An 18966-nucleotide genomic window follows, 5' to 3' on the forward strand; every position below is an offset into this window, starting at 1 on the left:
GCTGGGTTCTTGGAAATACGTACTAGAACGGTACGAAAAGTATAAAAAAAATACTAAATATGGTAACCTTTGATGAGGATGAGATGAAAAAAATGCAACCAACTTCAGACTGTTGTCATTTCTAAGCCACTCGTCCGACAGCTGTTAAAATTATTCCAGTGACAGCTCGTTATATTGTTTACAAGCGTACAAAAGCATTTTGGTAAGAATTTTCCAGAAAAAATGTTATTCGTGATGGAATTCAAGCGTGATAGTGTGATTTCTTTATATTTAGCTGGAAAACCCCACGTGGCTATCGTTAGAGGACTCCAGCATATAAATGTGAATAAATCTTTTGTGTTTCGTACCATCGCTCGTTACCGCGATACTTGTAGCGTAGGCCGACGTCAAGGAAGGGGACGGAAGAAAACAGCAACACCAGCAGAAATGGTTCGAAAAGTAAAGAAGCGACTTGATCGAAAACCTCATCGCAGTGGCCGAAAAATGACTCGTGAGCTGAACATATCGCAATATTCCATTCGGCGAATATTGAAAAATGAGGTCGGGGTAAGGTCATTGAAATTCCAAAAAGTGCAAGAAAATACACCGCAACAGAAAGAAAATAGACTCAAAAGAGCTAAAGAGTTGCTTGACTTGGCCGGGAGTGGTGAACTGCCGAATTTGGGTTTCTTCGATGAGAAAACATTCGTTGTCCAGCAGTTTGTAAACAAACAAAATTATCGTGTTTACTTGCCAAAGAGGTCAGCTGAAACTGTGCACCTTCGGTTGGCCACCAGAACTCAAGCGCCGGCTAGAATCTTGAGATTTTAGGTGAGAGTCACTCTTGGTCCGAAGGAGTCAGATCGGTCTGTTTTTTTTAGAAATTCGTACAAGAACGGTACGAAAAGTATTAAAAGGTACTGAATAGGGTAAACTTTGTATTTAAGGAGGCAGTAGGGCTAAAACTCTTAAATTTGGAATGAGGGTCACTGATGGGGTGTATGATAGATGTACCTAAGGGTTTCTAAAAACTCGCACTATAAGTGTATGAATAGTACTAACATGTGCTACATTTGGTATCATTTCGTATCATGTGAACGGTTTGAGCTATGAACTTGAAATTTCGAATGGCAATCAAGATTGAGGAGTAGAGTCGATGTAATGCGGTAGTTTTGGAAGTTTGTACTTATGTATAAGAAAAGTACTAAACGGTACTAAACTTAGTACAATTTGAATTTGGAGAAGCGGATTGAGCTGGAATCCTGAAATTTGGAATTAAAATTAATGGCGCTGTGTTGGATTGGGATATGGAGGAAGTATTTAGAAATTTGTACTTATGTGCACAAAAAGTATTAAAGGGTATAAAATACAATTTCGATTTGGGGGAACCTAAAGAGCTAAAATTCTGAAATTTAGAAATAAGATTTCTTTTGCACTCTAGGACTGAGGTCGTTTTGGAAATTCGTACTTATGTGATAAACGGTACTAAATTTGGTACAATTTGGGGAACCGATAAAGCTGTAATCCGGAAATGTGAAATTAAGATTACTCTTGGTATATAGGATTGGGTTATGTAGGAATTTTTTGATTTTCAAAATTTGGAAAAAGAGTCACTGATGGTGTGCAGGATAGCCGCATCAAAGGGTTGTTGGAAACTCGAACTTTAAACATAAAATGTTACTAAACTCCTAAAATGGTACAATTTGGTATTATGTGCACCGAAAAAGGTAACAACTTGAAATATTGTATGAGAAAATTGATGAATAAAGGTTGGAGAGTAAGTTTGATATATGAAGGTGGACTTGGAAATGTGTACTAAGTGAGGGAACTGTACTAAATGGAACTAAATTTGGTAAAATTCCGTGTTGGGTGAACTGAAGAATCTGGTAATTTGAAATGTTGACACTATTGGCGGTGAGTGTGTGATAAAGAAGAGGTTTTAAAAATGTGTACTACAAGTACACAATGAGTACTAAATAGTACCTTATTTGGTACAATTTATAATGGTTTAGCATATAGTGCTTGAAATCTAACATTTCGTATAAGGCTCGCTGTTCATGTGTAGCCTGAACATATGAAGGTGCTTTAAGAAATGTGTTCTGTAATTGTGCAAAAAGTACTAAATGGTACTAAATTTGATACTGGGTAAACGGATAGAGATAAAATTCTAAAATTTGATACTAAGATTTTTAAAGGTGTCTGTGTTGAAAATTGTACAAAATTTGGTATAAGGTGAAGGAATAGGTTTGGAATCCCCAAATTTGATATTGATATTTGATAAATTTTAAACAGTTTGGTTAAGGATAAACGAATGAGGGTGGAATTTTGAAATTTTGTATTGTTGTCCTTGTTGCTAGTTGGCTTGTGATAAAGAGATGTGTTTGAAAATGGATACTAAAAATGCAGGAAAAGTACTAAATAGTACTATAGTTGATGCAATATAGTATTGAGTGAAGAGATATTGCTTGAAATCTGAAATGTGGTATTAGGGTCGCTGTTCATGTGTAGCCTGGTCATCTGGAGGTAGTTTCGGAAATGTGCATTATTATTATACGAAAAGTAGTAAATAGTACTAAATTTGGAATGGGGTGAAGGTATAGAGCTGAAATCCCGAATTTTGATATTGAGGTCTCTGTGGTATCTGGGATTAAGATGTGGATATGGTGTTTGAAATGTGTACTATTATTGTACGAAAATCACTAAATAGTACTAAATTTGATATTAGATGAAAGAATAATGCTGAAATCCTAAAATTTGATATAGATGTCACTGTTGGTGTCTGTGGTTAGGATATGGAGTTGCTTTTGGAAATGTGTGCTAGAATTGTTCGAAAAATACTGAATGGTACTAAATTGGGTATTGGGTGAAGGAATGAAGCTTTAATACTGAAATTTGATATTGAGGTCCTTGTTGGTAATTAGAATGAGATATGGAGGTGGTTTTGTAAATGTGTACTATAATTGTACGAAATGTAGCAAATGGTACTAAATTTGGATTTGGGTGAAGGAATAGAGTTGAACATCTGAAATTTGATATAGATGTCTCTGGAGCCCCGAAATTTAACATTGAGGTCTCTGTTGGACTTTGGAATTGAAATATGGAGAAGATTTTTGAAATGTTTACTATAATTGTACGAATTTGGTATTGGGTCACGGGATAGAGCTGAAACATTGAAATTTGATGTAGCTGTCACTTTTGGTGTCTGTGGTTAAAATATGAATTTGGTTTTGGAATGTTTACTAAAATTGTTCGAATAGTACCAAATAGTACTACATTTGGTATTGGGTGAAGGGATAGAGCTGGAATCCCAAAATTTTACATTGAGGTCACTGTTGTTATCTGGAAATAAGATTTTTAAAATGTATTCTGTAATTCTACCAAATTTGATATTGGATGAAGAAATAGAGGTGGAATTCTGAAATTTCTAGGTTTTACATATGGAGACGTTGAAACAGTTTTGAATAGAAAAATTGGATGTAGAACCATTGTGCAATGGTTTTACTAAAATCCTCCTCGGTAAAAGAATATTTCGAAAAAGGAAAAACTTGAATAATATATAAAGCCTTGAAGGTCTGAAAATTTCCTGAAATGTATGAAGTTTTGATTTAAAAACTTTGTCAAACTGAACAAATTGTGCATTTTGGGTACTAAAACGGCCGGACATGGAACGTATCTGAAATTTTAATTATTTTTTTTATAAATTTATTTACTGCTTATATTTTTCATCTACTTTTTATTATTTATATATGATTTTCCTTTTTGAACAACCTTCGATTTATCCCAAGAATTGTGCTCTTTAAAATATGTGTTTCTAGCACAGATTTTTTTTTGAAATATTCTTTGTAATAACCCCAAAAATTGGAATTTTTTAAATTTCATATTCTATTGGAATTCTACTGTTAATTTTTGCAAATAGCTGCATTTTTTTGGCATTCCGTTAAAATAAACTCCGCTTCGTTTTCTCCTCCGTCTAACAGATGCAAAGCTTTGAATCAAAACGTGACAGCAATTTAAATATTTTAAAGCCAAGCAGACATTTATTTTCTGCAAATCTTGAAATTTATTGGCAATTTTTTATTTTGGAATGCTAATTTATTTCGGCACTATTTTTTCTGTTTTGCTTAAAATTTATGCATATTGAGGAAGTTTTAAGCTCAGCGCTTTGTCTTGGTCTTGGAATCCCAGGTAAATAAATCAATCGCCAGCAAAGTGGAACATTGAAATTCTTAAAAAAGCAACGAAAGGAGAAATCTTTCTTTCTGGAAATCTGCTCATATTTCACTCTCTCTTTCAAAAGGAAAAAAACCCAAAAACAAAATTAAACGAAAGCAAAACTGACAAATTTAAGTGGAACAGAAAAATAAAAAAAGCAAAGCAGAAGCAGAAAAAAATAAATATTATTTTTTATATTTAATAACCTTTTTATCTGTATTTATGTATACCTGTGTTTGTATAAAACATAAACGTAAGCTTGTTTGTATTCCATGGGCCACATGTAGGTGTTGGTGTTCGCTGTTTGAAATGCGCCAAAGACAACATTACCGGGCCGGCTGCCTAACTGACTACCTCAACGTGCTGCATGACATTCAAATAAAATACAAAAATAAAAAAACAACGAAAACTTTCTCCATTGCTTTTTTGTTTTTGGTATCGAATACTTCGTTTTCATTTTGGTCTTGCCTTTTGGCATTAATGCAGTTATTGATGTTTATTTTTTTCTACCTGAGATCGTGGTTGGCACTCTCGTCGATGTTGTTGTTGCTGTCGTTGTCTTTTATAAGTTTTCTATCATTTACCGAAGCTGTTGTTGCTGTTATTCTTTTAATCGTTATTTACAGACCAACAGCATCAGTAAGTCCGTCGTCGGTTTCTCCCCACCTTCGGCATTGATGTAACACAGTGGGTATATGCCGAGAGAAGAAATGCTTAATTGCTATAATTAAATATTTCCTGAAGCAATAAATTAATTAAAAAAGAAAATTTTGAATTTTAGTGGATTTACACACACACACACATCCACAAAATGCAGACATTGCCCCAAGGAATGTTCCCTCTTATCCCACAAATGAAGAGTGAGATAGCTCTCTCTCATTCTTTGACAAGGCATTAAGTTAGGGCGCCTTACCACAGTATGGTCCCTGAAGTGAAGTTGCCAAAGGTGGAACCAACAGAAGCTCATGCGAGTTATAACAAGTAAAAAAGCATTAAGTTCGGCCCACCATTTGGAACAAATTAGAAATTTTTCAAAAAAAAAATAATAAAATCCATTAAAAATTCTTTTAAAATCTTTAAAATACCTAATATCGTAAGGTGACGATATATGGGGGGATATGCGATTTTGTGGACCTATATAGACCAATCTATGCCTGGGGGTAAAGTACTCACAAAGAACTCCTTGTGAAGAATTTCAGACAATACCATTGGAAAATTTGACTAAAATCATCAAAATACCGAATATCGGGGGGTACCGTTATATGGGGGCTACACGATATCGTGGATCGATATAGCCCATCTTCGAAATTTATCTACCTGCAGACAAAAAACAAATCTGTGCAAAGTTTTAGCTTCCTATCTTAATTCGTTTCACTGTAGCGTGATCAAAACACACGAACCGACGGACAGACATGGCTAAATCGTCTTAAAATTTTACGCTGATCAAGAATATTTATACTTTGTTGGGTATAAAATGATTATTTCGATGAGTTACAAACGGAATGACCATAGTATGGAGGGTATATTAAGTTTGTTATTCCGATTGTAACACCTTGAAATATACATTTTAGACCCCACAAAGGATACATATTCTTGATCAGTACAAAATGTCAATTTAACGATAATCGTCCGACTGTCTGCTCATCAGTCTATGAAAGTCACTCTATCTTGAAATAAGTTGAATTGAATTAGGTTGATAAAATTTTATGAAAATGTGTATTTGGTCTGTGTAATTTTTATGAACTCTTGATATTGAAAATGAACTATATAGATCCACGTTTGGGTATAGCCCCTACATAAGGGTACCTCCCAATATTTGGTATTTTGACGATTTTTCCTACATCATTCACCGGAATTGTTTCAAATATCGTATTTGAACTAAGTAACGATTACTACAACCGGTGACAGAAAATTGCCTATGCAGGTCCAAGTCTTCGTATAGCCCCCATATAACGGTACCTCTCTATGGGTGAGATGAAAAAACTGCAACCAACTTCAGACTGCTGTTATTTCCAAGGCACTCGTCCAACAGCTGTTAAAGTTATTCCAGTGACAGCTCATTATATTGTTAACAAGCTTACCAAAGCATCTTGGTGAGAATTTTCCGGAAAAAAAGTTATTCGTGATGGAATTCGAGCTTGATAGTGTGATTTTTTTATATTTGGCTTGAAAACCCCACGCGGCTATCGTTAGAGCACTCCAGCATTTAAATGTGAATAAATCTTTTGTGTCTCTTACCATCGCTAGTTACCATGATACTGCCCGACGTCAAGGAAGTGGACGGAGGAAACATCAGCAGAAATGGTTCGAAAAGTAAAGAAGTGACTTGATCGAAACCCGCGTCGCAGTGGCCGAAAATGGCTCGTGAGCTGAACATATTGCAATATTCCATTCGGCAAATATTGAAAAATGAGCTCGGGTTAAAGCCATTGAAATTCCAAAAAGTGCCAGAACTTACACCGCCATAGAAAGAAAATATACTCAAAAGAGCTAAAGAGTTGCTTAGCTTGGCCGAAATTGGTGAACTGCCGAATTTGGTTTTCTCCGATGAGAAACCAAACTAAATGGTCGTGTTTACTTGCCAAAAAGGTCAGCTGAAAATGTGCACCTTCGGTTGGCCACCAGAACTCAAGCGCCGACCATGGTGATAAAAAGCCGATGGTCGCTCTCCCCTCGTATTAATCGACCGTGGCATCAGAATAAATACCGAATATTATCGATAAAATATACTGGAGAATGTATGCGATGGACACGCAAACATTTTGGTCCTTGGACATTCTAATAGGAATCAGCACCATCGCACTCAGCACGCGCCACCCAAGAATGGTTACAAAATGAGGTTCATCGCTTCATTTCCAGCGCATAATAGTCACAAAAATCTCCAGATACCAATCCGTTGGACTATTTTGTCTGGAGTATTTTGGAAAGCAAAGTTGGCACTACAAAATACCAAATTGTCGATTACATGGGAATGGGCCAAAATACCGCAGAGCAATATTCGGGCAGCGTGTGACGATTTCATTAGCCATTTGAAGGCAATAATTCGTGCCAAAGGTGACCAATTCGAACACATTTAAACTTATTCTAGAATTTGATGCTATTTCCGACATTTCTTGCTTTAATTCAATAACATTTAAAAAAAATGTAAAAATTATGGCCTTTGACTTTGTTGCAGTTTTTTATCTCACCCTGTTTAGGTCAACGTTTAGGTGTAGCCCCCATATAAGGGTACCTCCCAATATTTGGTATTTTGATGATTTTAGCGACATTATTTAAAGGTATTGGTTTAAATCTGGTACTTGAAGTTCGTAACTGATACTGCTGCCTATGACAAAAAATTGCGTATGCGGGCCCACTTTTACGTATAGCCTCCATATAAGGGTACCTCCCATTATTCGGCGTCTTAATGATTTTAGTGATATTAGTCACCCAAATTGTTGCAAATTTCGAATTTAGAGTTCGTAACGGAAGCTACAGTCTATGACAGAAAATTGTTTCTGCACGTTCACGTCTTCGTGTAGCCACCGGTATAGCGGTACCTATATTTGGTATTTTTATGATTTTGGGTACAGTGTTCACCGGAACTGTTTCAAATTTCCCATTTGCATTTCGTAATGGGTACTAAAGCCTGTGGCAGAAAATTGATGTCTCTTTTTTTTTGTATTTGTTGAAAATTCCCAAATTCCGTCCAAATTGTGGGGGTATTTTTTTTTTTTTTTTTTTTTTTTGTTTTTTGAAAACACTGTACCTCTGCAATTAACACACATTATTGGTAAAATATCGAATAAATGGCCAACTATTGTCTTTGGAGTAAACACACCTATGCACTCGCATGTATACATACATATGTTATAAACATAGTTAACAAATAATCATTTATAACAATTTTCTCAGCTCCTCGATAATCGGCATAAACGTTTTGACTTTGAATTGATTCGACACCGCTTGGCTTCTCAAACCCCTCCTCCTCCTCCTCCTCCTCCTCCTCGCCCACCACATGGGGTCAGAGTTTGTTAAACTACTTTGTTTTTATGTTAATTGTTTATGATTTGCCATAGAGTTTTTTTTTTTTTTTTTGAACTAAATTATAGCATAGCTCGTGCTGGCAAGCATTTGGTTTTGATGGAGCATTAAAATGACATTGCCATAACACATAATTATACACTTTTGATGGCGGTCATTGAGATATAAGAAAAACAAACTTAAAAAAAAACAATTTCTACACACTTCTTATTGTTTTGGCTTCCATTTAAAGAAGGCATTGCCAATAAAAATGTCTTTGAGGCATTTTTCCTGTAGAAGAACTGTCGTGAATCTTCTTAGTAAAAACTCTCATTAGCATAAATGGATTTTGGCATTCATATTTATAATGAAATATAATTACTTACCCATTATTTTTGCATGTCGTTCGAAATAAGACCTTTTATTTGTTAGGATTTGTTTTATCTTAAGAATGAAAGTTCCATTTTGCCACAATTCTCCTTTCAAGCTTGTCTAAAAATTGCGTCACATTAATTAATATTAATTTTTTTTTTCTCTAGTCTACATCTACACCAACAAGCGATAGTACTTTATTATATTATTCTTCTATTTCTTTCCGAAGAAGAGTTTCGCACTCAGGATCTTCGGTTTTGTAGTCCCACATGCACTCTGTGCCAACGTTATTCATTTGCGTGGTAATTGGGAAAATAAATAATTTTCTTTGCAATTATGGCCCGATTATCACGAAATTTAGCATGGAGGTGGGGTTAAGTTAAAAATAGAAAAATAGAATTGGGGAAAAGATCACTAAAAATATAATATTGGACCAAAAACCGAAAAAATCTTTATTTTGCAGTTGCTCTGGAGGAAAAAAGTACCAAAATTTCCATTGAACCCCGAATATTTTCAATTCTAGCGAAATTATAAATACACGAAAATTTCACTTCGGACAGATACATTGATGCTGATATCCACGACATCGGATAAATAGCAAAATATATAGAAAAATTTCATCTGGATCGGACAATAAATGCGATCTGTACTTTGTTTACAAAAATACATGGACAGACGGACGGACGGACATGCATAAATCGACTCAGAATGTGATTCTATGCATATCATCAAAAGGAAGTATGGGTCTATCTCGTTTCCTTTTGGCTGTTACAAACAAATGCACAAAGACATAATACCCTGACCACCTTGTGGTGTAGGGTATAAAAAACAATGCATACAAATGTGCGAATAAAAATTTGAAAATATTTTTTTTAAATTTTATGATATTTTTTGTTATATTTTTTATTGCATGAGATATTTTTAATTTGACTTTGGTCCAAACTTGGTACGTAATAATATTTTGAACAAAATTAGATCGAGTTGGGAGATGGACAAAATTGACCCATCCTTCTGGTGCCTTCTCAACAACAGCCCAAAATTTTAGAAAAACACAAATCTCACATTTACTGTATAAAGTGGCCGATACAATTCAAACTTCTGGAACAGCCAACACAATTATTATCTGATATCCACGAAATTGTGCATGCATAGAAGCATATTGTTTTGGAAGATATTAGCTAAATATTTAGGTTTTAAAATAAACAAATAAATCTTGAAGTCTAACATTTAGGATGAGCTTCGGATAATATTTAGATGCGGAAATGGAACGCAACTTTGTGTAAAACAAGTATAAAAACATTAAGTTCAACCAGATCGAACTTTAAATACCCTCCACCGTTGTGTAAAAAAACATGTTGCTGTTAAATGCTGTTAAATTTATAGGGCCCCATTGTAAGGGGCCATACCAAAATGGAAACCTCTATAGACAATTTTTTGCCATCTAATTACCAAATTTGAAATTATTATATCGGTAAACGTGGCTAGGATTATCAAAATACCGAATTTTGGTGGGTATCGTTATGTGCATTATAGGAAAACGGGGACCTAAATATTCAATGTTCTATATACAGCCATTATAATATAGAAATACCAAATTTTAGACAAGTCCATGAAAAAAATGTGTCAAAAATCATCAAAATATCGAATATCGGGAGGTACCGTTATATGGGTCCTATACAGAAACGTGAACCTATACATACAATATTTGGCCACCGGAGCTAAAACTCATTCTGACTTACAAATACAACAAATACCAAAGACAAAGCCGTAGAAAAATGTGGGTAAAACTATCAAAATACCGAATATCGGTACAATGTTCCTCCATTTGAGCTACAATCCATTACGAACTGCAAATACCTTTTTCAAACCAATCCGTCATCCTATAGCCCCCATATAAAGGTACCTCTCGATATTCGGTATTTTAATGATTTAAACGACATTATTCACTGGAATTGTTTCAAATTTGGTATTTGAAGTTCGTAATGGATACTACAGCCTAAGACAGAAAATTGTCTGTGCAGGTCCGCTTCGTCGTATAGACCCTAATACTACGGCTCCATGAATGCCGACAGAAAAAAAGAAATTATTAAAATATAGCAATGTATTTGATATGGCACATTACATTTCGGCTACCTATACCTTAACATCGAACGATTTTATATGGGAGCCATATTCAGTTTTTGGGTGTATATAATGTTTAATGTTCCAAATATCATCGATATCAAATTGAAAGTAGCTTAAAGCAACGTCGTCTGAATTACGTATTTTCAAGTTTGACAGATTTACTTCTAGGTTAAATTTGGCTTTATGGACAGAAACGCATAGTAAAGATGAAATCGGTGGATCTATTTGTGCTACATTATTAAAAAACAAGGCCTAAGGAGGTCAGATTTATAAAAAAAAAAACTTTGTTGTATCTAAATTGACTCATCCTCAGGAAGGTTTTTCGAATAACATACTTTGAATACATTTCTTAAAAGCTTAAGATTGTGCCGGTCCACAAAGCAAAAAGTATACCAACAAAAGTTTTTCCCGATAGAATGGGTAGGAATTTTATTGCGGAGTCGGAGTATTTCACCATACGAGCCATAAAATGGCTCGATTGTGATTTAATAGAAATTATGGATGAACTTACTCAGATTTTTAAAAGTTATGTGTTACATACCTGAAAAGAAAAACAAATTAATTTAAAATTAGTAAAAAGGGTTATACTCGCTAAAATATAGACATTCTTGGAACTTCGTTATATAGCCACTAATTTTATGTCTGAATAATATAAAATGGAAAAGGACCATTAAAACATTTGATACAGCCTTTATAAAGCTAAATACAAATTCTACAAATTTTCAAATGACAAATTATTTTTTTCGGATTAGAAACTCAATTGCATGCTCTACTCTTGAATGCTGATATATGTTTGCAGTTATGTATGTATATAGCCAGATAAATAACTTTGCTAAGCTGTGGCAAAATAATTGCAATTGACATGACGCATTCGTATTGCGATTCGCATGGTTTACTCCGCCAATAAATGCTTGGTTGACTTTGATTTTGTTGCCATTATTGTTGTTGTTTTTATTGTTGTTGCTGTTACTAAGTTTTGTTTTATTTCAATTTACTCGTTTCTATTTTCTTTCATTTTTCATGGAGATGTGCCCATATCGAATTAACCATCAAATTAATACTCTGCTATGAAATTATTTGTCTATGTATTGTTTTATGGCTTTGTTCAAAAGGCAAAGAACAACAATGGCAGCAATAACAACAACAACATTGTATAGTGCAATAAACAACAATACCAGCAAATTACAATTATTGTTTGAAAACGTTTGTATTAGCAATGCTTCCGTTCCGTTGCTAATGAATGTTGGATGGGATGTTGTTCGGTCGTTGCTAGACGGTGCCATTTTCAATGGCTTTTTAACTAATGTTTTGCGGCTAAGTGAGCTAGAAACTCGAAAGAGGGGGAGGGGTTGGAGTGGAGTGGAGGGGGAAGTTGTGTATTTGTATTTTCTTTTTGATAATTTTGCAGCAAAATGAGTAGCTTTTAACCAAAGCTTTGTAACGAAAAAAGGCATTGAAGCATTGCGCAAAACAAAAAGTGGGTGGAGTGGTGGAAACACACGCTCTTGTCAGATATGCAGGCACGACCGGCCTGTAGTTGATGTGGCTAAAAGGCTAGTCAGGCTATTGTTAAATGCTTTTATATAGAAAATAAATGGTTTGTCTAAAGACGTCGTTTTTTTATTATAGGTTATCGATTACAGATTAGCATCGCCATCAACATGGACACTTCTAGCATTACCGATAGCAAAACAAACATTTTTTAGGGTTCCATTATAAGATTGAACTTAGTATAGGAGGCATACATAACCGTAAACACTTTTTAATGTAAGTACCACATTGAGCGCCACTTTAGAAGATATGTTTCCCCAATACCTTATATTGGGGGTTTACGTAGCTTATCCAATTCGAAGGTAAATTTAAATTGTGAATATGACTGAATCTGGCCCGATTTAAAGTAAGTAAGTAAGAGGTTTTTTTAAACTTTAAGAAATTGCCTGAAATATATGCTATATACTGAATCCATATCTGAACCGATTTTATTCAAACTCTACCAAAATATTTTTGGAACCTGGAAAAAATGGAACCGATCTCCATCAAAATTGACACATTTTCTTCAATTCCAAATTCGTCCATAATTGCGAAATGCCTAACTTGATACCGTTAGCCTTATAGCTCCAGAGCGTATATAAAATTTGATACGGCCATAATGTGCCTCATTGAAATAACGGTTTAAGACTCCAAGTCTTTTTAGACGAAATCAGTTTCAGGACATATAGAGTCAATCTAGAGACGTCATTCTGTGTACATGATCAATATACATATAAGTATCCGATTTCATCAAAACCTGGTACAGGATAATATTTTAAACCAACTATTTAGTTCGACAATGGGAAAAAGAGGTCCGATCATTCTGGCACCTCCACTACAAAAGTTTAACATTTTGGAAAAAAATAAGTAAAAAAGGCTTTAAGTTTGGTCTGACCGCAGCTTTTATACAAATCACCACTTTTTATCAAAGTAAAATGAAGTGAAAAGAGTGGAATACTTTAACTTAGAATATCAATACGTTTTAATTAATACAAGTCAAACAGCAGTACGTTCGGCCGGGGCGAACTTTGTATACCCTCAAACATTTGGAATGAATTTTGAAATTTAAAAAAAAAAAAAAATAATAAAAATAAAATTAAAATAATAAATAATTATAATGTAGCTTAAATCATCAAAATACCGAATATAGGGAGGGGTACCGATATTTAGGGCCTATACGAAGACCTGGACCAGCATAGATAATTTTCGTCATGGACCCATTAGGAACTTCAAATGCGAAATTTGAAACATTTCCGGTGAATAATGTCGTTGAAATCGGAATATAGGAAGGTACTGTTATATGGGGCCGACACGAAGACGTGAACCTGCATAACCAATTTTCTGTCACAGGCTGTATTACCTATAAGGAGCTTCAAACACGAAACCTGAAACAATTGCGGAGCATAGTCAATTTTCTATCGTAAGTTGTAGTATCAATTGCGAACTTCAAGTTTGAAATATTAAACAAAATGTCCGAAGAATACCGAATATTGGGAAGTACGTTATAGGGGGCTATACAAAGATGGGCTGGGTTATGTAATTTTCTGTCACAAGCTGTGTGTGTATTAGGAACTTTAAATACGAACTGTTAAACAATTACGGTGAATAATGTCGCTAAAACCATCGAAGTATCGAATATAGGGAGGTACCGATGTTTAGGGCTATGCGAGAACGTGGACCTGCATACGCTATTTACTGTCACAGATTACAGTACACATTGCGAACTGTATATACGAAAATAAAACAATTCGGGTGAAAGATGAAATCATCAAAATGCCTAATATAGGGAGGAACCGTTGAAGACTCTTGTAGTCAATTTTCTGTCACAAACTGTACGAACTTCAAATACGAAATTTGAAATAATAATGCGAATGGTAAATAATGCCGATTACATCTTTAAACTACGGAATATAGGGAGGTACATTTATATGGAGGCTATACCAGAACGTGGACCTATATAGCTCATTTTCACTGCGATAAGTCCGGACATAGAATCTTATGAAGATCAAGAATATATATACTTTGTAGAGTATGAAATGTATATTTCGAAGTGTTACAAAGGGAAGGACAAACATAATATTCCCTCCGCACTATGGTGCAGGGTATAATAACGAAACCCATATTATGATCTAATTTGCTTGGAAATTGTGGCAGAAGCCTTCAAAATAACGAAAAATCTTGAGTTACAATTGGTGAAGCTGAATCGAACATTTTTTGCATGAGAACACCCCTTTCAAGAACGCCAAATGTCTAGCTTCAGTTGATTTGAATAGGAATTGTGACAGAAAGCTCAAAATTCCGAAAATCAGGAGGTGTGGACCTTAATCGAACATTTTTCGGAATTAAACCACAAGTTTTAGCTAATGTGTTTGGAAATTGTGACAAAGTACCGAAAATCGGTAGGTACCGTTATATGGTACCTCGCGATGGTAAGATTCTCCAAGTTGTTCTTTCAATTGAAAAACAGAATAAGTCCTTCAGTATAAGGACTTCTACCTCTATAATGGTTGTCGAGGGTACTTTGTACATAGAAAACTGGAAATTATTATTTCCTTGAAAGAGTGTATAAGTTGTTCTCTTAATAGAATACCACTAAAAGTTTTTCTTTCCTTTGAAGGACTGTATCTATACCTATATGAGACCTCTAAAAATTATCAAACTAATAAAAGACTCTTTGATGATCATCTGCAAAAAAATATCTACGGAAGTTCGTTTCTTCCTAGAAGATCTGTAAATCTTTTTTTGCAAGAGTCACAGAAGGTCTTCTGCTCATGCGAACATGTATACTTTATTTGATTAAAGACCGCTAAATTCCCTTGAAAAGCTAGATGATAGTATTTTCCATAGAAAAACTGTGGATGGACTTCTGTATGATTTTCTAAAGAAATCCAGTAGTAAGTTTCTTTTTTACTGTGACCCGTAAAAGGTAAGGTATATGGATGGGTCTTTTTCTCCACAGAAAACCTGAATATATATATTTTTTATAAATTACCTGAAGAAGGGTTAGCATTTCTCATGTTTTGCCCCATAGTGGACGAATGGAAGTTTTTCCATATCCATATCTACAGCTTGAAAATTTTCCGTAAGTAGTCTTATTTGCATGAAGGACGATTAAGAGGTATTCTATCTGGAGAAGTAATGTGGAGATATTCTATATAAAATTCTATAATATCTATATCTATAGGAAATATCTGAAGTGACTTTCTACCACACTTCTCAAGATCTTCTACAGATTGAAGGCAGCTCACATGGAAATTTCCGTGATGGATTTTCGTAATTTTTTTGAAAAATTGCAATTCCCAAAAGTCTGCAGCTGTCAACTCCAATTAACACCTCTCGTTTTAAAGCCATGTAGTAAGGTCTCTTTTAGATCCTCTATTTTCACTATATTTTCCTCAGAGGTCGTTCTGATTTAGGACTATCTGTCACATGTCTCTCATGTGTATAAAATATAATTCAAATGTGTCATATAAACATTCCTCAAATTTATTTAGACGGATTGTCTTTGTGGAGCACCGATTTACGTTTTTTATTAATTCATGGCTTTCTGAATTTCTTTGATATCCAGGTAGTGCTATTTTCTAATTTTACATTAAGGAAGCTAGGTTTTACTATAACGTTTTTAGTTCATTGGCCACACTGAATTTTTAACTTTAAAAAGCAGGCAACAAAACAAAAGACTTAAGACACAAACGCCAACACATTACAACTAACGATAACATCGGCAGCACCAATCAAAGTGACCAATAAAATATATAAATGAATGTAGAACCAAAATTAATATGAATAATATGTATAATGAATTTTATAATATAATAAGAAAAAAACGAAATTGAAAATTTAAAAACAAAACTTTGCGTTTGAAGTATTCAAAAAAAGTTATAAACTCGAGTGCAACTTGCCCCACTTAACTGCTGACTTTATACTCTGAATTGTATTTCTGTCATGACCTCATTTTGCGAAATAAAAAAAAATATTTTTATTTTCCTTGGTCACATGGAAATTATGAGTAATTTTCTTGTTACACCAAAACATCAGCAGGTAATAGTTTTTTTTTTAATTTTTCCATGTTTTTTATGTGTTTCCTTTTTTTCTACATTTTTCTTTTTCTTTCAATAACAAAACCAGAAAACTATCTCATTAGTTGGAAAATCCACATTTTCCGGTTACATAAAACTTCAAAAAAACAACACTCAAACATTTTTGTTGGTCACTATGTTGATGAGTGGTGGTGTTCTCCACAAACTAAAAGCGGAAATCCTCAAAATTATTATAACTATTTAGTTTATGGACATGATCGCATACAATGTTAGCTAAGGTAAATGCAATGGAAACAAAAAAAAAAAACAATTACAATTCCTTTAACATTGTTGCCGCTCGATGGGAACTCTTTGTCCATTTGGTGCCAGTATCGATATACTCCAGTCTAGTACATGCGAGTTCAAATGATTTACCTCCGGACAATTGTCTGAAATGGAACTCGTGAAGAGTATGTACGGATGTCGGTTGCACATGACTGCAAAATGTAATCGCAACTCAAAACAATGGCATGTTGAAGGCAATTTAAGCTTTCTTGTACAATTCATGTATGTGATTCAATGAAAACAAAAAATGATATGAAATAAGGTATGAAAGAAAGATGGAAGTCGTATTTCTTAAGGGGGAGGTAGAAAGGAAATTGTTATATTCGAAAATTAAATTGAAAATATGCTTGAATTGTGTCTCTATTTTGAAATGAAAAAAAAAAATTGAAAAAGGAAATTAAAAATAGTTGTAAGAAAAAATTGAAATCAACATTTCAAAACTTTTTCAAATTTTTATAAATTATAAGTTATTTTTGTCAATGCAAAGTCGACAACCCTATACATGAATCTAATCAATTTTAAATATGTTTATATTATATGCACATACATTTATTTATCGCCTGTATAAAATCTTTCACGCAAAAACTACACAAAACATAAAATCCGCTAATGAAACACACATAAAAAAGTGACGAGAAGTGAAAACACACTGCGCAAATAAAGTTGAATGAACCCTTCCATTTTACGAATGGTTGTGGAAGTGACTGCGAAAAGGAAACGACAACAACTCTCCCTTGACACCTTTGATGACAATGACAATTTGCAATGAATTTTTATCAACAAAAAAACATCTCTGTTTAAGCTGTTGAATATCTATTAAGTTACTGCTACTGCCAATATTAAAACTTTAAAACTATAAGTCGAATTACATAATATTAATTAGTTACCGTGGTATATTTGTTGTTTTCAATATATGACGACCATATTGTCTCAATACTAACTAAACAATCAAATCAGTTGATTTTTTTATTATTTATTTTTATTTTTTTTTCGCAAAATCCTTGATCAGATTTTTGAAAACATTTAAAAAAAAATTGAAATAAAAAATAATTAAAAACAAGTAAAAAATCTGTAAGTTCGGCCGGGCCGAACTCTGAAAACCCTCCACCATTTGGAACGAATTTGGCACTTCTCAAAAAAAAATAAAATCCGTTAAAAATTCTGTTAAAATCATAAAAATACCGAATGTAGCTGTTATATTAGGGTCCATACGACGACATGGATCTGCATACATTTTGTCATAAGCATTACAATGTTCAAATGCGAAACTAAAAAAAATCGGTGAATAATGGCGCTATAATCATCAAAATACTGAATATCGGGAGGTACCGTTATATGGGGGCTATACGAAGACGTGGACCTGCACATACAATTTTCTGTCATAGGATGTAATATCCATTTCGAACTTCAAATTGCAAATTAGAAACAATTCCGGTGAATAATGCCGCTAAAATCATTAAAATACCGAATATCGGGGGGTACCGTTATAAGGGGGCTATATGGAGACGTCGACATGCAGAGACAATCTTCTGTCATAGGCTGTAATATCCATTTCGAACTTCAAATACCAAATTTCAAAGAATTCCGGTGAATAATGTCGCTAAAATCATCAAAATACCGAATATCGGGAGGTACCGTTATATGGGGGCTTTACCTAAACGTGGACCAACATTGCCCATTTTCAATAACAAAAGTCCTGCAGACATAATATACATTTGAGCAAAATCTACTTCAAATCGTTCGGAAGCTAGAGTGATTTCCACAGACGGATAGACGGACGGACATCGACATAGAATTTGTGGGGCCTAAAATATATATTTCGAGGTGTTACAAACGGAATGACAAACTTAACATACACTCCATACTATGGTGGAGGATATAAAAAACATCAAAAACTCCCTGATTACCCTCAAATAAAAATGGTTAGAACTCCTGAGCTCTGGTTACAATGAAAAAATTATAAAAAAAACACAATAAGAATTCTGGTGACCCATGAAAAAAAAAAAAAAAAAAAACACTTAAAAATCCAAGATTTAAGGTCTAGTAACCAGTCTCAGATTTAAGACATTATTACTCCTAATCATTTTTTAAAAAATTCCATGAATTGAAATCTGTAGGCCTTTAAAAACAATTCTATTAAATCATTTCGCTCCTCTGTTCGATTTTTATTATTATTATTTTCTTTGAAAATGTTATCATTTTGTGGGGGAGGTACCAGAGGCAGTTAACCGATTTTGTCCATCTCTGAACCCGATCTAAGTTTGACAATAATATTACGTTGTACTAAGTTTGGACCAAATCTGATACTCCTTCGACAGTTATCGTGCGCACCAGCCAGCCAAACAGACAGACAGCTAGACAGACGGACAGACATCGCTAGATC

The 18966-nt window shown here is 34.1% G+C and overlaps 1 protein-coding gene across 1 annotated transcript in view; it reads right to left on the reverse strand.

The window, feature by feature from the left end:
* LOC131804487 (mucin-5AC-like) overlaps nucleotides 1-18966 on the reverse strand; it is a 161311-nt gene that overhangs the window by 44706 nt on the left and 97639 nt on the right. The gene's annotated exons all lie outside the window — the stretch shown is intronic.

Source organism: Musca domestica, unplaced genomic scaffold, assembly GCF_030504385.1.
Source record: "Musca domestica strain aabys unplaced genomic scaffold, Musca_domestica.polishedcontigs.V.1.1 45, whole genome shotgun sequence".
Taxonomy (NCBI): domain Eukaryota; kingdom Metazoa; phylum Arthropoda; class Insecta; order Diptera; family Muscidae; genus Musca; species Musca domestica.